The 25,355-nt window shown below is 39.0% G+C and overlaps 1 protein-coding gene across 3 annotated transcripts in view; it reads left to right on the plus strand.

The window, feature by feature from the left end:
• prkcab (protein kinase C, alpha, b) overlaps window positions 1-25,355 on the plus strand; it is a 195,610-nt gene that overhangs the window by 72,139 nt on the left and 98,116 nt on the right. The window lies entirely within an intron of this gene.

Below are 25,355 nucleotides of genomic sequence, written 5' to 3' on the forward strand. Positions count from 1 at the left end.
TCGTGATCTATTTTGTTATTGTTATACACAGTAGGCTTATGTGATGAGTGTATTGTTGAAGTAGTTAGTGCTTAAAGAACAAGTTTCATTACATTTCACAACCATGTTTCATAACAGAGTGTAATTAGTCCTGTTTGATTAGATGGAGTAGGACAAACATGTCATTTCACTGTATTCAGTATGGGAGAGTTTTTGGATAGCAGTTTTTAAAATCTGCAGCTACTGGTAAATCTTGTCTTTAATAATTGTGATATAACATTTTGACCATTTCACCCAGCCCTACTTTTATTTTTTAAGATTTGCGCTAGAGCTGTCAGCCATGTTTGTTTGGTTAGTTTCTAGTTAGCTTCTTTTGATTTGTGCAAGACCTATAAGGCTAGGTGCTGAAAGCTTATAGCAACCTGGTTAGCACTGTGGAAACGGTATGCCTGTGTCAAATTATCATGTGTTATAATATCATATAGTGTTCATTCATTTTCGAATAGAGCTGGTTGTGGGGTTTATGACACTGCATACCTTTGTTTATTTTAGAACGTGGTAAAATAACACATTTCAGACGTGAAGCTGGCTGCTAATGTTGTTTTTAGCTCTAGCACCACTGCATGCACTAGTCAAAATGGCAACTTTTGAAATCAACATAAAAGATTTCATTTTGGAGCATTTCTGTTGGTCCATGTACAAGGTGACAATATCAGGAATGTTTATCAGGCCGTGTTTATATTGTGTTTCTCTGCTGTTTTTTTTTTTTTACAGTGTAAATGTATTAAATTGTTGTTTAGGGGTGGAAAGTTACTTGCTTTGGGGATTCTTAGTTATGTCTTAGTTATGTTACAATAGATTATTTCTTTTATGGTGCACACTCTTTTGAAACTTGCAGAGAATTGGTTGATTTCCAGTGTCACCTAGAGCCTTAAAAAGTTTTTTTTTAAGGTTTTGTTTGTTTGTTTGCTTTGTAAAGGTAAACTTTACAAAACAATGAAGAAACAATGACATTTGAATGGTTCTATATTAGGGGTGTAAAGAAAAGTAAGAATATATCACAATATTATATTTGCAATACTGTATCCATTGTCAAAAATGTTACGCATATGATGCATATTTTATGCATATGATGATGATGATGATGACTGTAGGAACTGTAGAAAACATGGATAGCGCAACTTCTCTCAAAGTGAAGCATCCTAGCAATTAAAATTCTGTTAATCTTTAGGTACATCAGCCTCCAGTGCATTAATTACGAATATTCAGGTACATCCCCCTAACACCATGCTTGTGTATGTGGTACTGCACATAACCACTATGATGCATCAACAATAAAGATCCACATCAACATCAGTTAGTAATCAGTGTTGTTAATAAGAATCCTTTTAGGCTAATCGTTGCAGCCCGACATGGCGTCGGTGTTTAATGGCTGTGTGTGGATTTGAGTGTGTAACCCGTCTAATCCTAGCTCGCTCCTGGCTGACATTTGATCACTCGTGTACGAACGCTAACAAACACACCAGGCCAATTACATCTACACAAACTTGTTAGTGCTCACGCAGGCGTTCATTTCTCAGCTGTGTTAATGAGAAGAGCGTGTGGAAGATGGAGACGTTTCTGCTGCTGCTGCTGCTGCTGCTGCTGCTGCTGCTACGGTTGTGGTAGCAGATACAGAACGCTCACTCCAGCTCCAGTGTCGGCTAGATGTGCGGTTAGCCATGACTAATGAATATTAGCAGATATTTAAACAGGCTCTTTGCTTGCCCGCATCTCAAACTGTCTGAGGCGTGTGGGGAAATGTTTCATTAGACAGATTGTTGGTTTGAGGATGTAGAGTTTCCCTCTCTTTTCTATTTCTGTTCTTCTACGTTCTTCTATGCTTTTGTTCTCACAGCATCTGTTATCCTAAAGTCTGAAGACACTGTGAATTCTTTAAAAACTTTCCAAAAATGGGTCACTTTTTAGTGTTACCTACAGCCTTAAAAGTGGGGATTTTAAGATTTTGTTTGTTTACCTCCTGGCTCAGTGGACTCTCTGGTCTACACTACCCTTGATCCCCCCCCAGATTCATGTGACTGTCACCTGCCCTCGACCAGCCAATCATGAACAGCCTGAAGAGTTCTGAATACCCTCACCTGTGTATGCCTCATTATTTATATTTAACCCCCTCTCTCTGACTAGGCTCTATTTAAAAAGTAGTGCTGTTGACTTTTTGAAAGCATACTGAGCTGTCTCCATTATTTTTCCAGCATTCCTAGGATCGTAGTGACAGCACCACTGGACAACTGGAACACTCAGAGCCCCTAAAATTTATATATTAATATATATAGTATAATGTCTTGTTTGCAGTATCGCAATATATTGAATGATATACCGAGTATCTTGTTGCGTTCTTGCCAATACACAGCCCAATTCTGTGTAGCACCAAAAAGGATTACACTATTGGAAGTCAGAGAACCCTATTATAGAACCCTTATTTTATAGTGTAGAGTAGGGATGTAGCACTCATGTTACTTGGTTACTTGGTTTGTGAATACGATTGTGAACTTTAAAAAGGTGAAGAGTGCTGACTGCATCCATGTTGTTGCATAACCTACTACCTACTTGCACTAGATATAATCGTTAATAGCATGGCTGTTCTCCATGATAGTCACATTTTAGATGCTACTACAGCATTCTGAAGCATTGTTGCACTCCTACAATCTAGTAGAAAAAAATGACCAGCAGGGGCTAATGATTTTAGAATCGCCATCAGCAGATCATAACTTATAAATAGTCACTGACATCAGACAGGTTTCTAGATTCGAACAGTATTTTAAACCAATATTTAATGATGGATTTATTATTTAACTCCAGAAGAGCAGAGTGCTTAGGTGAAGCTGAGATATTGAGCTAAAATATTAAGTGTTTTATTTATTTTACTATATCTGTAGCCCAATACAAATGTTGTATTTCTGTGTAGGTCTGATTCAGGTGGATTTAGCCCCAAAATCTACATTTTATGAGCAATTATGTATCAGCATCAGCAGATATGCACATAGAATAAATTCTCATATTGGTGCATCCCCCAAAAAATATAAAAATAATATATAAAAGTATATGTACATTTCGGACTTATGCAGGTGGATGACTGTAGTATCAGGAGTCTTACCTAAGGACTCTTATTGTATGGTGTAGTGTATTTGCCTAGCCAATAAATTGAACCCTATATCTGCCGCAGGGAAACACTCAGCTTCCTCTCTCTCTCTCTCTCTCTCTCTCTCTCTGTCAGGACGGATATCCTTCTGTTTCTATCTTTCTCAGTCACGCTCTCTCACTCTCCCTGTATGCCCGTCTTGCTGTCCTGAGCTGGAGCCTTGCAGATGGCCCTGCTCCATCTCTGAACCCCTCCATATGTCTGTGTGGCTCAGTCTGACTCACTCCTTATTGGCCTGCAGTGTGTGACTCAGATGGGTCTCATGGTCCCGTCACCCATGGGAGCATCTCTCCTCCTGGGCTTAAAGCACACGTCCACTCTCCGGTCCATTCACACCAGGCCTGCAGTCAGTCACACAGTCAGGCCACTTTGATCCACACAGCATGCACAGGCAGGAAACATCTGCCCACAGCCCACCATGTTGATACAGATGCCCACCGAAACTGAGCAAGCAGCATTCTTAGGTTCTGATATTGGTGATATTGGTGACTTTCAGAGGTCTTGTAGAGCCCTTGGTCAAACTGGTCAAATCTGTTGAGGTGGACAAGTTGGACCTACTCAGTATTACTAAGCTGGTGGTGTTAATGTTATGCCTGATTAAGTCACTATAACACACACACACAAAGAAAACACAAAAAACTTGAATGCCTATTTTTGCCATTTTCTCTTAAATCATTTTTGCCATTTTCTCTTATTTGAAATGCTCTTTTATTCTCATAATTCTGCTCATTTGGGAAATGTGTGACTTCAAAGTTGTGTCAAGAGTGAGCTCTCAGCTGTGTAGAGCTCATCAACCCATGTGATCTGTCATATTTCTGACTTCTGCAACACAAGCCACAATGTGCACACAGTAGTTTAATAATGAGGGCATTTTACAGCCAGAAGATTAAGTATGTGCTTTTAACAACAGTTTGGAAAAGAATATAGCTTATATTCACATTCACACATTTCAGGAACTGTTACACTCATCTGTACAAAGAGCATTGAGGACAAACGAGAAAATACAGTGATACAGAAAACGAACAGTACTACAGAAGACATGAACAAGACCTAATAGAGGAGTAGTTTACAAGCAAGAGAGTACTTTTAGGTCAGATTTGAGTATGGAGAGAGAATTAGGCTGTTTGCTTGGATCAGAGCCGGCCCAAGGCATACTCGAATGACGCAGAGAGTCCCCCAAGAGCATAACGTTGAACAATAAAAGGAAATGGTATTACACAGGTGAAAGCATTTATTTTCATAGTTGATACACCAATACTAGGTTAATCAATTTCTGCTGTTGGCTGCTGCCACTGCTGCGCAAATGCAGATAATGCTAATGGTAGTGGGTACATTATACACACAGTGTAGCCTATGGAATGATGAAGCATCTGCTTAGGGCCCCATAAAGGCTTGTGCTGGTCCTGCCTTGGATGGAGGAATGGTGAGGAGCTCAGCTGAAGTAGGCCAGAGATTGCGAGAGGGCTTGTAGAGAGGAAGAAGATCAGGCCGTTAAGTAGCACAATTAGCAAGAGCTTAATCAGAAGTAATCAGAAGTATTTGGAACTGTATGCCGTGTTTTACAGGACGTTGGTGGTGATGTTGGAGATGCATAATGTGTAATGTAGTGATGTGACTGGCTGTGAGCTTTGAGTTGTGGACCTTCTGAAGTTTGTTAATGGTGAAAGCATGAATTTGAATGCATGAATAAGAGTTGTGGAAACTGAATAGGAGTGTTGAGTCGAGGATGACATGCAGGTTTAACAGCTTAGGGGAAAGAGGTGCATCTGTATCGTGAATGGAGAGAGTAAAAGAAGCAGTTATGCTGTGGGTTGATTTAAAGAGCCTATAAGAATGAGTTCTATTATGTCACTAAAATTTTGTTTCATACTTTTTTTGATTTCCAATAATCAGGCCTCCAAGTGAGCAAAGACTTCTAATGGATTTAGTACTTAGACAAATGAACATATGTGTTTTTCAGCTCTCTTTGAGCACAGGGGCAGCTGTATTAGCACTTAAAATAGGACAAGGCTTTCCCAGGAGGTAAACAGAGTCAGTATAAATCGAGTAGGTCATTCATTACAATAATCTCCTCTCAGTATTGAGCTGCAATCCTTTCACCTAGTTAAGGGCATTAGATGGCCGCAGTGACTGCTTAATTAATGTTTAAATGATTATGATATAAACAAAAATATTAGTTTTTTAAATTTCTGTTAAGAACTGAAAAAGCAATAGGCACAATGCAACATGTTTCCACAATTGCTGCCTTGTTTGTGTGACCAAAAGGCTACTAAGAAGAGTCTTAATAGGACAATCCTACCAAGGACCAAGGACTCGCCCTATCTAGGCTGTAGCGAGTGGTGATACCAGACTTTCCTTTCTCTTGGGCTGGCCAGTTGTGGACAGCTCTGGCTTAACCAAGCTTCGAACTCATGATCTCTTGATTGTCACTTGGAAACTTAGATTATTGTTCTGTGAATTGAATAAAAAAAATATATATATATATACAATATTATATAATATTACAATATATATATTATTTTAATTCTTTTTAATGTATTTATCTATTTATTTTGGTACAGTATAGTGATTGACTAGTGACTTATTGGTATGTTCTGTGTGTTTGTTTTTTTTGACAGCCTAATAAAAATAGACCTGATTAGAGCAGTGTTAAAGTACCAAATCAATAAACAGTGTCGATAAGACATGTAGTATTGATTAAATCCTAATGATGTTCATCCCTACTCATTAGCCTACCCTCCACCTTCCATGTTCTCTCTCTTTCTCTCTCTCTGTCTCTCTCTCTCTCTCTCTCTCTCTCTCTCTCTCTCTCTCCCTATGTCTCCTTCTCTCCTTCTCCAACAGTGTGTGTCATGTCCAGACTAGGTCAGACATGATATATTGCCCTGGTTTATATGTCAGCCCCAAGACTTCAAGATTTGTATTCTGGCCGTCCACACTGTGATAGGCCAGTGACAGTTCCGCCGCCTAAAGTACTGCAGCTGCTGTATCTGGGTGAATTAGCCTGCTGACATTAGCCTCTGCTGCTGCTGCTGCTGCTGCTGCTGCTTTTAGGGTAAGAAAAAAAAAAAACTGGAAAAGGTCAACTTCATTACACTCATTCCTATGTGTCATTTCTTCCTGCACTTCCTGCGCGAGAATCCCTAAGAGAAGGCACGGCTGCCCTGTTAAATTCGTCTGAGATTGGTTTGTTTGCGCTGAATTCCTTTGAAAAATCCTCCTGAATAATCGTCTTCAGTGTCTTTGACATGTGAGCGCTAATGAACCGGTTGATGTTCTGGAGCCACAGTGCTGCTGACACGTTCGCAAGCCACCGATCGATGCTCTTCGGCCTCTCGGATTCTTCCTACATTGCTTCGGGTTCACGAGCGAGACAGATTGGAACGAATGACCTGCCAGCTCCCCAGTGATTTTTAATCCATCCTCCCTCTCTCCGACACCCCATCGCATTGATTAAGTCATCGCCGCAGTCCATGTTGTGTTTGGGCGGATTTTTTTGTTTGTTTTCCAAGCCATGAGTGAGGGCTGTGCCGTTCAGTTATATAATGCAGTCTATGTTCATTATTTATACATTTAAAGCCATATTTTAAAGTCTTGTTATCTACCAAAAAACGGATAGATCCCTCTTCTAACCCATCCGGAACAGTTGTTGGACATCTGTGTATGGCATACGTGCATCTAAGCCATTCATTTTTGGTTGCCAGTGTATTGCTGTATTAATTTACACAGTATAGTACCATCTTTATTCATTGCTTATATACAAATACCCATCTTCTGGAAAATTATTACTTGTTGTACTCTCTACTAGAGAGATTTTATATACCCTTTCTTTCTTGGAGTACTTTTAGGACGTACTGACCACTGCACACCAGAAAAACCCCACAAGACGTGAGGTTGATGGAGACGCTCTGACCCATCACAATCTGGCCATTGTCAGAGTGGCTCAGATTCCTATGCTTGCCCAGTTTTCATGCTTTTAACAGAAACTTTGAGGGCTGACGATTCATTTGCTGCCAAGTATATCCACGTTTTTCACCTGGACTGGTGGTACTTATGTTATGGGACTGAGGTCTGAGGTTATTGTACAACTTTTAGTTTTAACATTTTAGTACGTTAAAATAAGCCTATTGCAGGTGTCTCTCACTACTGTTCCTGCCATGGGCATTCAAATACTGTGCTGCTGATATCAGAATCAGAATCGATAAATTCTTTATGAACCTGCAAAGAATTTCTTGGTGCAGGTAAATTCCAGAAATATATAAAACACACTTTATACAGCATGCAGGAAATCTACAGCTAAGATCAAAATAAGCCATGAGTGTTGTATACAGTGACATTTATAAATATTTAAGTACAGTAATCTGTATTTGTTATGTGTACAGTATATAGGCTTAATATTTGCTCATCAATAATCATGTCTTGTCTTGTCTCGGAATGTCTAGGATGCCTAAATCAAAGAGCAAATGTCATTATACAGACAGGAAAAAATCTACAAGCTATATTTCCAGGTCCCTCATCTCACTTGTGTAATTTCGCTTTATTCCTGCGCTGCTTTGCCCTTTGACCTTGCTGAGGTTTAATGACAAGTGGTATGACAAATGAAACATGTGCTCTTATTACAGCTCCTCACTGAGGCTAGCTTAGATCGGACCTCAGAAATGCTGCAGACCTCTTTTGGAAACAGCCCCCCTCCTTACATTCTTGCCTCAAGCAGTCTATTTAAACAGGGAAACTGGTTTCAGACAGAAGTTACCAGTGACAATAGTCTGACAAATATGCAAGGGCAGTTATGTGGTCAGGCTTGCTTAATTACAGAAGGAATGGTTTTATAACCATGCTGTGAATGAATTACACACCTGCACTACATATGAAAGTCAGTTCTGGTAGGAAATGTGCTGTGTTGACATGGCTTGCTCTAAGAATTAAAGAGAAGGCTCCACTCTACCACTCTTCTGCCTTATGTAACATCATTTTATGACCATTATAATCAGTAAACAAATGAAATCCCAGTTGTACAAGATCTGAATAGGTCCTGCCTGAATCGCCCATCCCTAAAAAGGGATACCTTAAGTCCTAAATATAAATGTGTCAAAAAGGGATAGGATACGATAGGGTAGGACAGAATAGGGTAAGGCAAGGCAACATGTGGTAGGGTAGGTTATAGTAGAATAGGGCTGGATAGGAAATAATAAGACTGAATAGGAAATGGTTGCGCAGGATGTGATAGAGTGAGAGAGGATAGGGTAGAGAAGGGTATGATAGGGTATTAAGGGATGGGCTAAAATCTGATAGGGAAGCATACGAATATGGCAGGATAGGCGGGGTAGTATATGGTAGAATAGAATAAAATACTGAAGGGTCGAATAGGATAGATTTTTTTGTTTGTTTGTTTTCATTGTTAAGAAGATTTATAATTTCACCAGGTCAAAAATCAACATACTCATGTCCATACTCGTGTCCGATACACTCATCTCCAATCCATTCACAATTACAAATGGAGCTCCATAATATCGGTTCCACTTTACTCTCAGCACTTCACCAGTATGAAATTTGCACAGCTGTGTTGCCTAGAAGATGCCATCCATATTTGTTTTTCAGAGAGATCAAGAGAAAGAGCGAGAGAGAAAACGAGAGAGAGTGTAAAGAAAGGAAAGGGAAGACAGCAGACTTGTCATGTAGATTGTAATCTTTCTTTTGTGGGAAAAAGGGACTTTACTTTAGTTTTCACTTGAGTTGTCAAAGATATTCTTTGGCATCAAGTTGTTTTAGATCAAAGACATGCATACAGAACCCAGAACCATGTGCTGGGTTTTTGTGGGCAGCAAGAAAAACCCCCAATGGCTTGCACTGAAATTCTGGTGAAACTACATCTAATTACTTATTTATTTCTTTAAACGGATGGCAACCATGTTTGTCATTTTAGTCGCTAACTAAAAAGACTGTCTGTGCAAAGCTATCTGCCTGGTTTGCTAAGCTAAGTACAGTAATAAACTGGAACAACACTCAATTAACAGTCAACTCTGGTGATATTTTTGTAAACCATTTTGTATGCATTATAACCAAATGTATGTGTCTGCTCTACTGCATTTTTCAAAAAGAATATTTTTAATTGAAATACAGCAGAAGAACTACTTTATAGCACAATTAAAAACCTTGACACGCTCTTTGCCTGGAGGAATTTTCTTGCCCCCTCACCCCCTCGCTCGCTGGTCCTCATTATTGTACATTTGCAATTGTTTATTTTTCTACTAGTTAATATCTTGTGAGCTTGTTTGAAAAATACAGCTTGTCTCTAGGTTTCTACCGGACGCTACCAGTTAGAAATATGAAATTTCAGAATTCATTAGATCATAGCCATTTAGTAAATGTGTTGAGATTACATTTGACTGCATAATTTGATCCTGAGAGAAATCAAGTTAGCAAGGGACATCTTACCCTAGAGGGCTTTTCTGCGAAGTTGTCATACTATTTCAGTGGAATTATATAATCCCATATTTAATTGTACAGTATAACCAGTTACCTAACCACTTTCTGATTGTTTAACAAAACAAGGAAATAAGATGACAGATGTATTTTAGGCACAACAATATATTTTCATCAAATTCAAATCAAAATCAACTCCTCTACTAATTGAGTGTTTCATTGAACTTCATTAAATACTTAATACTACATATTAAATTACAGCATGCTCTAGGTATCACCAGTGATGACTGCAACTTAAACACCACATCCTAACAGCAAGTGTCTACAGCAAGTGTCAACAACAAGGCCAAACGCATCCCATACAATTCAGTGATTAACCAGACATGGGAGCTGTGTGACCCTTCCTCTAGTTTATAATAAAGATGAGGGAGGCTGCAAAAATGTAAAGTTTTAAATAGTCAGCTGCAGATATTGCATTTAAATGTGTTGAAATGTGTAAATAACACGTTTCCAATTTGTTGCTGAAATCTGGAGCTGTCAGCTGATTGGTCTGTGGTTTGTTTACGTTTTGATCTCGCCCACAGACCCCTTTCCAGTGTAGACATTCTGAAGGCTTTCAGCTCTCTCTTGCTGTTTGGACGTGATGTAAGAATGGGATTCGGGATATCTAACATCCACTTTGAAGGCCATGTGTTGTAGTTCTGTTGGTCCTATGACAGAATTAATGGCTGTGCTTCTCGTTAGCGTTGTCAGGGTTGTGTCTCCATACATGAGCAGCAAAGAGGCAGAACTTGATTGTTCCCATGCTGACAGATGGGGGACTAGTTCACTGCGAGTAATTCACCGGCAAATCGCTGTCACAAGCTGCCAGACCATGACGGACATGAGGAAGACCCAATCATCTGTCTTCCTGGTGCCTGACAGCGTAGTGCTATGGCTCATTGAGCTCATCAGCAGGGAGAAGGGTGCTGAACTACAAATAGTAGACCACTAACCAAACATCCAAGATTATAAAAGAGGACAAGTTAAATACAGTGAGCATATCAAATAGTGAACCCAGTAATATGAATCAAATTAAATTGAAAGCAGACTTTTGAGAGCCATAGCCATCCTAATTTATTACTCTTACTCTTATTCAATAATCATACCCTTGTTTATTAGTCTTGTACATTTTAATATGCTACTTATTTGAGTGGGAATATTGACCTCATGGTCAAAAATCATATTCTACCTGAAAATATGTGGATTGTCACACCCTTAACTGGCTGTAATTTCAGTCCCGTAGTGATAATTTCCCTCTTTATCGATGAATAAAATATCAACAGCACCCCCAGTTGTATTGACGCCAATCTCTACATCCTGAAATCAAGAGAGAAAGAGAGCGAGAGAGGGCATGTAAAACTCCTGCCAGGTTGCACTTTACGGTCTGTTCCAGAACAACCTGGCGGAGGTGTCCATACCTGCTGATACCCAATACCACGATGCAGTGGCAACAGTGCCAAAGGATAGAACATGTTAGGTACTGCTATAAATATCTCAAAGGTAAGAACAAAATATAAACATTGATTTGGAGCAAGTTGTTTCTTGCAATATGTTTTCTTGCACAAGTTGCCTGGCTGCTTGGTGGCTCGCCATCTGTTCCCACCACTTCTATTCTGGGACTTAAGACGGAGCTGAGAGAACAGGGGGAACTAATGGCCTCACACCAGCTCCGATGTACCAGCACTTTTTAATACTGAGAACAGGATGTGTTAAACTCAAAGCAGTTTGTCTGAATTATCTAGATACAGCCAGCCCAGACAAGTGGCCATGTTATGCACATTACAATGTCTTTAATAATTAGGACATGTGCATCCTGTCTGGTACTTCTTGGACCCAACACCTCCTCTCATGGTAGACTCTTGGCACCTGTCATCAAGGCTGTAGAATGCAGTAGATTGTAATGCAAGGTCCAATTTGGAGAGGTATAAAGCTTCCTTTGAAAAAGTCAGCAAGCACTGTTAAACACATTAGGACTGATGAACTACAAACAACTAATTTGATAGTTTAATGTTGTCTATGAATTACCCAAATAAAAAATAACTTTCTTTGTAGCTGTCAGCTTCTACATTTAGCTTGAGTTTGTTTTATGCATTTGTTAACTAAAAATGAAGACAATAAAGATGAATACCTTATTCAGAAAAAAAGATACATATAACTCCAATATATTTCTTTCTTTCCAAATTTCCAAGGAAGTAAGAAAGTAGGAGCAAAAAAATCAAGAAACCAAACCATCTTCCTCTAATTTTTTGATTCAAAAGAAAAAAGAGACAGTAATTTTAGCCAAGTTTTTTGGTGTTACTGCTACTACTACTTACTGTAATAGAGACTTTTGTTTTGGCACAGTCTGGTTGTTTGTTTGAATTAGTGACTTTTATTTTGAAGCAGCCTACCTGTTATCTAGGGTTTGTATGGATCGATTACCTCTCTCTTGCCTTCTGTTTTTTGTTTTGTTTTTTTGTTTTTTGTTCTTTTGTTTTTTCTTTTCATTCCACATATTTCCATATTCCATAATTGAGTCTATCATTCTTGGTTGACATACTTGAAGATTTTTCCTTTTTTACACTCAGCATGTGTCCATGTGCCGAGAGATTCCCATGCCTCACACTAATAAAACTCTGCTCTCCAGTCTCCGCTGCAAATGTGTGGCTGTGCTCGATTTCTTGCCTTATGGCTCTCATGGCACAATGTATACAAACTGTACTGTTTTTTTTCATACGCTCAGTTCATGTGACAGACAGCTGCCCAGACTGTATGTTTTCACTCCAGCTCTACATCCAGATTGGATTGAATTATTGCTGTAAAAATTACCAGCGCCTTTAAAATTGTATTGTATTGTATTATGATTAAATTTTGCCGATTAACATGTTCCTCGTTAACTATTAAGTTAGTTGCCAATCTACTTGAGCATGACTTCATTATTGTCCATTGTGTGAGTATATATACAGTATATATATTCCAATGACAGTGTTTGAATATTCTTTGTAATTCATTGTTCTTTAAAAGAATGTATTTGCATTGTATGCTATTGTATTATCATTCTATAAGAGGCATAACAAAAATATATAATTTTATTGCATTTATTTGTGGGATAGTATGTATATATATATATATCAATAAAAAATTGTTATGACTGTATAAAAGATTTTATAGGCTTATTACACACTAAGGTCTATTACTCAGTAACTACAGGGTCTTCTGTACAAACTGATGAGGCGATTCTTTGATTATATGCTCAGCCTTGGGTCATAGGCTTTTTAAGGGGTTAAAGTTTGATCAGTTCAGACTTCCTTGAATCCACTTCTTGCTTTGACTATTACTTAGTTGCTTAGTGTTTTGCTTCTGCCATAGTTTTTTGGAGCAGTGCAGCACTGTAATGTAATACTTCCAGATATACTTCCAAAATTGTTCACCTTACTTTGTCAAAAATGTAATATAACCCAGTACCCATTTAATCAACTTGAAAATGTTGTAAATTCCCTATAACACATGAGATCTATCATAAGTACTGATGCTGCGAAGTCTTAGACGCCCATTAGTCTTTGGGATATCTGCCAAAAGGGAATCATACCTTGAACCTTGTCCGATGTGGCTAGCACTGTAAAAAAGTCTTGTTGTCTCAACAGAAGGCAGCCACCTGTGGTGCAGGTGAGAGCCATCCCGCCTGCTCTCAGGGGAAGTGTATTAGCCACAGCCTCATGGGAGAGGAGAATGTCAATAGAATGTGTACTTTTCCATGCCAGGCTCTCATTTGCCCTTTGTTTGATTTCATTATCCCTCGCAGGCCTTGGCAGGGGTTACGCTGAAACACTTTCACTCATAATTGCAGTCAATCAGCAGAACCGTTACATGTAAATTTCTTAGGAAAATTCGAGTTTTTACTGTCAGTATCATGCTGGGCTGATTTTGGCTATTTGTACACTCAGTGAGAGGTGTAGATAACAGTACAAACCACAGCCCAGTAAGGAACTTGATATTTTTGCTCTCTGTATTGCACATTGAATATGAAATGAAACAATAATAACTATGATTTTAAAGTGCAAGGTGTCAATTATAACTATCCAAGTAATATTGGATTAATTTAACAAGGACCCACAGTGAGGATTTCATAGCTTTAGTAAAATTGCTATACTTGATACTTTAAACCCTTTCCAACCCTACCAAACCCTTTTCAACCAATCAACATCACCACATTCTGGTATCTTCCATGATGAAGCTTTGCTAGACCTGTAATGTAGCTATTTTGGGCCTTCAGTAAGTGTTTTTTGCAAGTGAAGTATGTGTTCATAGGGGTAGAAACTGAACTTGCAAGGCCAATCAAAAATATTCTAGTTTTTTGTCATAATAGAAAGTATTCTTCCATCCAGTGTTTTGGTCTTTTGCGGAGTGCCTTGTTGTTTGTTGTTGCTAGGCTCAACTAGCATCTTAAAGGAGAGCAGATAAAAAAAGCACCTGCATTTTTATTGCCAGTTCACATATATACATATATGTTACTTTTCACTGTATCTACAATCCAGTTTCACATTAACATCTCTGACAAAGAGGACAGTTTTAAACAGTGATGTTGTGCCACGTCTTACAGACATTTCTGTGTTAGTGGCTGATGTTGAATTCATCCGAAGAGACTTTCTGACTCACTAGAGTAGGATACTCGGTTAGCTAACAGCTAACAGGTTCTAGGTATATTTAAAAAGTCTATAAAGTCTCACAAACATCAACTTTTTCTTTTTTTCTTTTTTTTGCTACAAAATACCACAATTCACCCACATTTGCTTAATGCTAACAGAAGCAAAATCAGATTATGCTGCACACATAAATAATAGCTTATAAGTTAAATGTTTGTAAACATTGCTGTGGATTAACATGATTAATGACTGGCTCATGGTTATGTTATGTTATGTTTGTACATAAACTCCAGGTCCAAGACTAGGTCTGGGCAATATGGCTAAAAAACGTAATATGCTTATAAATCATAAACTTAACTGCGACTTTACTACACCATGATTTGGACAAGACAGTACTCTGTTGAGTTTCATCCTTCTAGAAACCAAACCATTTTGTTTTTTTGTTTTTTTTTAATAAATGAAATCACACACAGATGCTAAACTGTGCAACAGATGCAATATAACAATATGGTCACTTTTTATACCTTGTAAAAAATAGTACATTGAAATTGACATATAGTCTTATATTGTATAGCCCAGCCCTTCTCCAGACCCTTTGGATATGAACAAATAAAGCAACAACATAGCTAGAAAATGCAGTGTAACAAATGCACATGGTCTCCTGAAATAGAAGGACCTTAACTCCTTCACGGTTTGCCCAATTTTGATGAAAATGCCATTTAATTAAGGCTGACAGTTTGCACTTTGCATTTCAGAGCCAACACGTACAGACATGCTGTATTTTGTGTTACCTCCATCACTATGTCATGCCACTGCTTCCCTCTTCTTTACCTTCATTCTGATAGAGCATGAGTTCACTACAGTCTGTTACAAGCATAAAAATGTGTAGCACCTCTGCAACCTTCAAACCACTACTCAAACATTACTTGCTGCTAAATCTGATGTAAAATATTACAAGACCAGGCGTCAATCTTTATGAAAGGGGGAGATACCAAAATACTGGAAACTGAAGATCAGATTACCGCTTCAAAAACATATTTTAAATCACTGGTACAAACAGTTTAGCCTTTGGCTCAATAATGTGCTTGAGCAGATCTCCTTGTCGAGGGTGCCTTTCTCCAGTAGCATGTGGACTAAGGGCTGGACTTTATCTGTAAACAGACGGTATGTTGAGTGTATGGTTGAGTGACAGGTCTCCTTATTTATAATGTCTCACGCTGAACTTGATACTTCAACAGTCCTATGGCTCTATCCGTAACACAAAAGATTAGCCTTTTATCTAACAGCAGTTTAACAGGGCTTAACAGGTTCCTTAGCGAACTTCAACTTAGTCTGTCCTGGTGTTTTGGAATTGTTACTATTTCTTGGCAGAAGAAATTTACAGTATTAAAGCATATTCAGGATGAAATTCAGGGCTTCTTTGATGAATTTAGTTTCTTTATATTGTTAAAAAACGGTTGCATAAAAGCAATAGAGCATTCTAAGCCTGATGTAATGGCAGTGCTGTTGTTTGCAGTAACACACTCCCTCTCACTTTGTATTGTTTAAGTATTTACTGCCAGTTATGGCCTATTCACAGGGCTCATTAATGTTGCTATCTGGGCAGCATTAGCAGTGCTGACAGTTTTGGGCTGCGTGCAGAAGTAGACTCTCATACTCTGATTGTTTGTGAACTTTATATCTTCTCACAAGCATATACTTCCATCACCCGCTAGCCAGGTCTGCACCTCTTATGCAGTGGTACCAGCATTAACTCAACTTCAATGAGCAGCTAAATGCTCTTAGAAAAGAACGCTATTGAAAGCTTTGCTCTCAGTGATCTCAGAGAGAGACCGAGGCCAATTATGCCAATTCTGATTCCTGCAAAAAACACCAAACTGCATATCTAGATACTAGGGCAGCAGTTGCACTCCTCGGAGCTCGTAGGAATAATGCTTTTTTGCTAACTGAACTAAAAGCTCAGAACAGTGTGGCTTGTCACTATCGCTGTAGCCTTGCCTACTCTTAAGTGTGGTTGACCAGCTGCTTGTTCTGTCTGCATGTGCGGGCGTGTGGTGTCTGTAGAAAGGAAGTAAAAGGGAGACTGTCTGGTGTTCTGATTGAGGGAAAGAAGCCTAAGGCTGTGGAAAAGTCACTTCCCATCGTGAGCTCCAGTGTGGGTGGCGTAGGCCGCACAGGGCAATTCTCAGTCACACATGCACGCACACACACACACACTTACACACTTTTTTTTCTCCATCTCACCAATTACATGCTTGTATAGTAAAAGGCCCTACAGTAGCTAGGCACATTACATACCTAATGTCACTGTCAGAAATTTTAAGAGAATCTTCTCTATAAGACCCTACCAATTAGGGGTAAGCAATATGATGACATTTTATCATTGTGATAAATTATATCACAAGAGTGATATCATCAGCACTCCAGATGTTACATAGTTGTTTGTCTATTTTCTGTTGTGATTTTGGTGTGTTGTCATGTCTTTCACACATGCAGCACATTGTATTGACGGCAATGCTGTGCATCTTTTATGGTTTTAAAGTGGCACTAAAAACAAAGGGTCGACCGAAAACAAAAGATACCAGTTCAGAGTGTGTAACTTTTTTTTTTAAGTGACTGGCAGCTGAATGGTTAGGTGTGTCATCATACTGAATTAAATAAAATTCAGGGGTCTAGGCCAACCCCTGAAAAACAACCCTGTAGCATTATCCCTCCTCCACCAAACTTTACAGTTAACACAGTGCAGTCAGACATTCACCAAACCCACTCATATGTCAGACTGCCAGAAGCGTGATTCGTCACTCCACGGAATGCGTTTTCACTGCTCCAGAGTCTGGTTGTGTTTTGCTTTACACTGGAGGCGTATTATGATTGGTGATGGAAGGCTTACATGCAGCTGCTCAGCAATGGAAACTTATGCTATGAAGTCTTGTTCTGAGGTTAATGCCACAAGAGGTCTGGAACTCTGTAGCAGTTTTGAAACTCTACAGTTACTGAGTTAACAGAGTGTTGGTGGCTGTATGTACCATGCGCCTCAGCCCTCCCCGATCTCTGTCTCCTCTGTAACTTTACATGGGCTACATTGCCTTCCCCAGTGACAAACTTGAGTAAGACTCCTAAAAGTCGCTTTGGATAAGATGTAAACCAAATGTTGTAACTTGGTTTTCTCAGAGGGGATGTCCCCCACTGTTCCTGCTGGCCTTTGCTTGAAATTGGTCATATTGTTTCCCACAAGGTGAAATCATCTTTCGGTAGATAAAACTGCAAACACATTTAGGAAACAGAGTAAGGGGTATTATTTAAGTAAGCGGTGCTTTTAAGGTCAACCACTATTGAAACTGATGCCACGTGGGCTTACAGATGCAAACCAGAGCTTTTTTTTTAAAGCTGACATTTAAATGCCATTGTCGCTCTCTCTCTCTCTCTCTCTCTCTCTTTCTCTCTTTCTCTCTTTCTCACTCTCCCACCCCTCCCTCACTCTCACTCTCTATCCCTCGCTTTCACTCTCTCCCTTTCTCTCAGTGTTCTTATTAAATCTTTAAATCAGCAAAAGGAATTTGAGAGAAAAGTTTTAAGGTGTTCCTTCTTGGGTCTTTAGTGAAGAACAGCAACAGGAAGTGCAAGAGTTATGTAATTCCACTGTGTGTGTGTGTGTTTGTGCAAGCGTCTGCAATTATCTTTCTGCTGATTAGCAGGGAGACTCATTAGCCACTTGCCACACGAGTGCTGCATTCCATCACATGAAGAGAAAGGAGCAGAGGCAATCAACGGAGGAGTATGTTAACGCAAGTAGGGATTTCTTAATAAGATATATGGAAATAGAGATATATATTTCTTCCCCTGCATAATTTTGCTGATCTCATCACTGTGGCTGATGCGCTTGTCATGGATGGTAATTAGTAGCGGATCAGGACGAAGGGAGCGCTTAATCTAGTCTCTGTATTGGCGCATATCTTCAGCTTTAAAGATCTCCCTGCGGTGCTCTTTAGTAATGGACTTTGTTTTGGGGTTTCCACTTTTATTGAATTCCCCCAAATAGCATGTCGGAAGTTCAAGAAAAAGACAAAAAGAAAAGACAGAAGCAGAGCAAGCAGAAGAGCAATGATCAGTTGCTCCATGCTTTTTATCCCATCTGTGCTGAACATAAATGAAATGAGGGAATTTCGCTACAGTAGGGAAACCGGTCCATTTGGGAAGTTGAAAGCTCCCCCCGTCCCCTGCAGTGGGGAAAAGGGACAAGAGCAGTGCTCTCGACAGGGGAGAAGCAAAGACAGAATGGAGAGTGCTTTATTTTTGCAATCACTGTTCAATAAAGGGCTGCTCTTATATAATAAATATAATATAATTATAATAAAGGTCTGCCCTTTGAGCATTTATAACAACTTAAAGCAATATTTTCAATTGACACATACACATACATTTCAGATACATAACTGCCAATATAGATACATTTCTAATATTAAAATTGGCAGTTAATATTACAGTAGTACAGATAATAATAATAAAGATTCTGTCATCATTGTTCACCCCTTTATATAAACTCTGAATGTTGTATAGCAGCTCCAGATTAATGGGGAATTTCATACATTTTTCTTTTTGTAAAAAAAAAAAACAGTGAAAAAAACAACAAAAAGGATGATTTTTCAATCAATTGAAAGTTTATTACTCAAATAGTTTGATTAATTAACTATGAAGTCATGAATCACTAATTAATTATCATCAGTGGTAATGGTGACTTTTAAGAGTCTAAGAGTTTTAATGGGACAAAAAACACTGTGTGAGGAATACGCTCTGGTGAACTGGTGGGCAACAGGTAGGGAGGAGCTCTGTGTCATGGGATTGAATCCATGTCTCTCTCTCTCTCTCTCTCTCTCTCTCTCTCTCTCTCTCTCTCTCCCTGTATGTGTGTGACTTTCCTGCTGGTCCATATGGTGAGCAGTCCTGCTGGCCAGGCACTCTGCTCCTCTTTGCACTTTTGCATCTGCCCCCCTGTTTGAGTAACACCAGTGTTTCTCTGCTTTAATTTTTTTTAGCACTCACTCCACACTGGAGAAACCATTGAAATTCTCTGCTAAATGCATGTGAACCTCACACGCGCTGTTATTTCCGAAAGCTTTGCCTTACTTTACATTTAACCCATATAACCACAAAAGCACGAAGTCAATAAAGTAATGGAAAAGTTTCCAAATAGTCAGTATGAAATCTGAATGTAATGAAATGGCATAGCACTGAATCTCCCTTTTGCTCCAGCAAGCGCATTGACGGTAATTGCACAGGAAGGGGTTAAGTGGGAATACAAGAAAGAGTAAAAATGGGAATGTTAACCAGCGCAAGACCTGATTCAATTCTGAGGAAATTGCCCAGGGCTCATGTGTGAACACATTAGATCGCAACAGGAAAATGACACATTTCTGCAGTTATTTAGTTCTTACAGGCATGGAAAGTGCCTGTAGAGTGTATTTTGAGAAGCAGCAGAAACCTTGCTTAAAAAAAGGTTAGTTCTCAGTTTTTAAGGGAAAGATAAAAGTCGCATTATTGTAGTCTGCTCATGATTCAGAAATGACAGCTGTTGGTCGTTCATGCGGACTGTCACATCCTCACATTTGGCTTGCAAGGACTTTCATGCTGAATATGAATGTGTAAGTTTCAAATATAATTTAAAGGTGCAACTGCGTTTTCTTTGGCATAGAATAGAAGTCTTTTATTTTATTTCATAATTAATGTGTTTAACCAGACTCTGACACACACAGGAATAATTGCAAAAACTAATTCCAATGTTTTTGTTCCAGTGCTAAAAACAAAGCCATCACAAATAACATATCTAGACACTGTTTTGTCTAGCCAATCAGAGCACAACTCATCAAATTATTTATCAGCTCACCAAAAAAAGAAAAATCTGCATGTTTCATTCTAGGGTCAAAACGACATCTGGGGAAATGTTAGCTCCAAACAGTCACATATCTTATACACAGACATCTGAGAACAATGTGAAATACTGCTAAAAGCCTCCCAATAATGTTTTCAGTAGGGCTGTCAAATTAACCCGTTAATTGACGCTGATTAATCACCTTCCTTGGTGACCTTTGACCCAGTGCATCGTCAGCTGTTTCGGTCACTATAACATGATGGAGGCAAACAAACCGCTCCACTTGACCTCCTTAATGGCGAATTTACCTTTAAAATACACCCAGACAGAACTTTAAATAGAAGCATTGTGCTCTGCAGTTTCTGCAATAATGAATTTTCTTACCACTGGAGTACTGCAAAGCCATGTGGAAAATGAAACCAGTGGTCCAGCACATGATGCTACAGCTAGCAGCCAACCTCATCAAGCCACACTTGATTTAGCCTTTACACGCACACTAAGCAAGACCACCAGTGACCGACTAACAAACTCAATTGGAAAATGGATTGCAATGGACTATAGACCAGTTTCGATGGTAGAGGGTCGAGGGTTAGTTGAGGTTTTACGGATAGCATCTTCTGGCACAGCTTATAAGCCACCGTCAAGGAGCACAACTGTGTCTAAAATTTATCACGGAAAAGAAATCAAAGTTAGACGTAGTAGCGGGAGCCCAGTACCAATAATCTGTACCAGTTTTTCATTCATTGATTGAACTGATTCATTTGACTTGTAATACTTTCATAGCTCAGCCTTCAATAAGTTCAGCTTGAATTTTCATTAAGCTCAGGCAAACCTAGACTGCCAGCGTGGATCTTCTTTTCATCAGCAAAATTAGGCTTAGGTCAATATTTATGTGAGCCTCTCTACCCACAAAACTAATAATAAATATCTTGATGAGCCACGATAAAAAAAGGCCTTGATGAAGAAAGAGCATTTCCTCACTTTTAATGATGGACGAGTTTATTTGAAAGCAGCTTGTTAGGCAAACATTTCATCTCTTTTGCCACACATAAATTAGGCATCTTAATAGCTATTCTGAGAGCGGGTCGGGAGCAGAAAACAGGAGGTCATCAAGAAGCCTCCGTCCTTTCTCGTTTAAATCAAAGAGCAGCGGCCGACGACAGCGCCATTAAAGAGGCTCGTATAGCTTTAATGGCATAATTTGTGTTTATCCTTCTTCTATCAAACACCAATATATTCTTAATGGCTTGTGACCAGATGGTTGTCTTGTGTGAGCGACTGGTGAGTCAGTACATCGTTATCACCCAGAAGAATGATGTTGTGATTTCCATGACATGAGCCAATGATAAGGCCCATCATTAATGTGCCTTTCCCATATGAGGGTATTATATGAATGAGTGGTGACACATCTCTTGCGCCGTCCCCTCATCGCCGGATGCACATCGCGCTTTGTCACGCACCAGTCGACCCACTTCTGGGTGTCACCCGCTTCTCAGAGCTGGCAGCTCCTGGCCCCCGCTGTGAGGAACGCTCAGCGAAGAACACTCCCCTGACTGTGCTCTGGAGCTCTATGAGTGGATGAGTGGTCCGTATGATATTTTCACAATGGACACAACCTTTACCTCGTCCAGCGCTGGCAGGCAAAGAGCTCTTATCATGAATTGATATTGTCTTTAATAGCCTTCAGTACATTAGCATCACATTCTCTATGTTTTGTAGGGTTCTGTTTTATGGTTATAAGCCACCATTACCAGTTTTAGCTGATACAGCGGTAAAACTGTGGCCTACTCCATTGTAGGCAAGCTAATGAAATATTGCTTTTACTTAGCACCACAAACTGTCCGACAAGGCTTCTGTAACTAACTTGTCTAATGCTAAAGCTTCAGCCTGAGGCCATCAAGAATAGTTTTCTAGGCAAATCCAGTCATGTTCCATTTTGTCAACATTTAGCTGCGTTTTGACACAAATATGTTATAAAAGCCCTTATTTTATATAGAGGCCTGTATGTTCGGGAACATCAAAGGCATGTTTCTGTACTTTAGAAGACCTGTGTTTTCAGCCATGTTGGCTGACAAGGAATCTCCCCTTGGAGCCTGTTAAAACTCCAGGGAGTCAGTGATGTCTTAGGGTTGTAATATCCCGCTTGAGACCAAAAGACTGGTGAAGAATAGTCTTGTTTTCTCAGCAGTTCGTCTTGTGTCTCATTATCGACTGCATATTGCGTCTTGCCAGTTCCCCTGCAGACGGGAAGTTCTGGCGCCGACCCCCAGCCGCTGTAATGTTGCTATTAATCTCTCAGTTGGGTGTGTTTGCACCCCAGCAGTTAACTCTCTGTTTTAATTAAAAGAGACGTGAATATGTCAACAATGCCTAGGCTACCTCTTTTCAGGTTTAATTTAACAGAATGTATTTAGGAGTTGAATAAAGTCAGGCAGCACTTTATTTGGATAACACACTCTAGATGCATTGTAGACACTTAATCTACATTTACCGTACATTTAACTCGATATTCCTAACCCAAATCCTTGTTCTAACTCTAACTTCAACCCAAAATTTAAATCTAATCCTTACCTTGGCTTTAAACCTAGCCCTGGCCTCAATCTTAATTCTAGCACTGTTGGGAATGAACAGTTTTCCCAGTAGGGTGCTAAAGTGTACCACTTAAGTGAGGTAAGACCAGGAATCAGTAGGCCCACTAGTGGCAACTCTGATGACACAGCTCACAACTTTTCCTTGTTAGACTGCATTCAACATGAGGAAATACAAGATACAGCAAATAGTTTGTTTGCTTTCTAAGCTTAAGTCAGTTTATTAAACACAAATCTGAAAGTATAGAACATAGTACAGCCGTGTTCATACCAGGTCTGAACACTTGTCTTGAGTGACAGTGTGTCCAGGTGAACACTTGGAGGATGGATGCTGTGCTTGTTTGCTTTGTCAGCATCTATCTACCTTGGTAGTCTTAGATAGACTATGCTGGTTTTGGGTTGTGTGTCCAGCTTTTTTACTACTACAACAACAACAACAATAACAATACTACTACTACTACTACTACTAATAATAAAAATAATAATGTTTCTAAATCCTGAGGGAATCTGATTAATTGTTAATTTGTGTGGCTACTATTGTTATTGATAGGTGTGTTTGCAAAATTCACATTTCAGTGTGATACAGTGTGGTTTCTGAATTCAACACACATTCTAAAACGGGAACAATAAAAAGTAACTTACAAATGTGCCTAACCATTTCCATTATCAAAACACTAGCCCCAAGCTAATCACTTTAGTCACAATCCAATCACATAATATGACACAATGCAGTGTGCTGCTATACAGTTAGATATACTGTATTGTTACATCTCTGCTTAGCTAGCTAACTAACATTGACTTAGTTAATTACCAGTCCACAAGTTTGCAAACTTCATACAGATATAAATTGAACTAGCTATTGTTATTGCTTTTTTAATTCTTATTTATATTGTGTATATAGTGCAAATTATTTATCTACATTTTTGAAACTGAGTGTCTTGCTATCCCTTTCTGCTGTGACACTGAAGGATTATTTGATCTTATCTCATCTTAGCTAGCTAGCTTTAGCCTAGTTTCATTCTTGGATACTGAACAGATCAACGAAAAATGTTTTCACTGTCTTTAAAAAAAAAACAGTTTTTCCAAAATACCAAATTTTAAACTTCCCTCTGACTCGCTTTCTCATCCGACCATGGTTTCTACTTCACAGCACTCATCATTATGCACAGATCTCATTGGCGTACAGTGACGCATGATTTATACAACGCATTTGTGTTTGGTCTGTGAGATTTCTGGGCGACTAAACCTGTACAGTAAAGGTTAGAATAAACAATAAAAATGAAGAAATGCGACATCAGTAATATATACTGTAAAACAGAGACAGTAGAGCATTGTTGAGTCAAGTGGAAAGTCTTTAAAAATGAAATATAAGTGCGGTCACAGAGGGGTTAGTGGGCAAGTTTAGTGACCTGGGCACCGTTTGATCCATTGACATATTATGCAGGGCTACAAGCGCTCCACTGGCAGGGGAACTGAGTATATGATGTGAGAGTAAAACACACATAGAGAAAACTGTAAATGATTTGTGTTCTTGTTTGTCTTAAAGACCTAAATAAGACTGACAGTCATTGCTGTTCTCATGTGTCACTGTAGAAAGCTTTTTTACACACAGCTGTTTTCCTCTCAAGACACCCAGCATGTATCAGTAGACAGCTGAATGCTGAACATGACCAGAGGTGTGCATGCTGCAGGTTTTTAATGCATTTTTATAAACATTGATTTCTTCAAAGCCCCACTAGGAGCAGTAAAACCAAACCCCAGCATTACATTTGCTGTCAGTTCTCGCTTGAAAAATTTAAGATTACTGGTCAAGTAGATAAACTTAGTAGCTGATGTTGGAAACTACTGAGAAAACACTAAAATATTTATTTCAATAGCGCTTCTATGATGAATCTTATGAAATTTACAGATGATGCTGCTATTAGAATGTGAGAAGATGAGCAAGGGCACATTTTGCTGCATTTGTTTGTGTGTGTTTGTGTCTAGCTTTTCTATATGTTACTGTACACACTTGCTCTCTTGCCACGTTATTATATATAAAAAAATAATAATAAAAAAACCCACATACTCACATTGCACATACATAGATGGACTGCTAGATATGCTTAGAAACTGTACTCAAGCCAAGTTACAGAACATCATGATTTCTGTTTTACATTATGATTTAGTGCCGTATCCCATATATTGAAGTAGCCTAGTGGTTATATCAGCATTGTATGTATTCAACAACACAACAGCAAGATGGTGGATCAAATTACTAGACGTTTAGTGCTGTAATGTATGTGTAAATAAACTAAAATAGTTGCATTGAATAGACCATGAAGGGTTTTTAAAATGAATGTTGTGATATATATTTTACTGTGGTACGTCCTCACTGTACACCACTTGGTATGTGTTTCCGATTAAATGTGAGTGTAGGCTGGATGAAAACAAGAGTAAAGAATCCACAAAACGACTGCACCTACCACTGAATCAAGCTGCACTGACTTACATAATGAAGCTCTCATCATTATTACTTATCTCACCTCTCTAAGATGATGTTTGTGTGACTAATTGCTTCATTTACTCATACGCTGATACATCATTCAAATGAGCAGTGCGTGAGTAGTCCAGCGAGTCTGTTTTACTGACTGGTT

The sequence above is a fragment of the Salminus brasiliensis genome, chromosome 12 (assembly GCF_030463535.1).
Source record: "Salminus brasiliensis chromosome 12, fSalBra1.hap2, whole genome shotgun sequence".
NCBI lineage: Eukaryota > Metazoa > Chordata > Actinopteri > Characiformes > Bryconidae > Salminus > Salminus brasiliensis.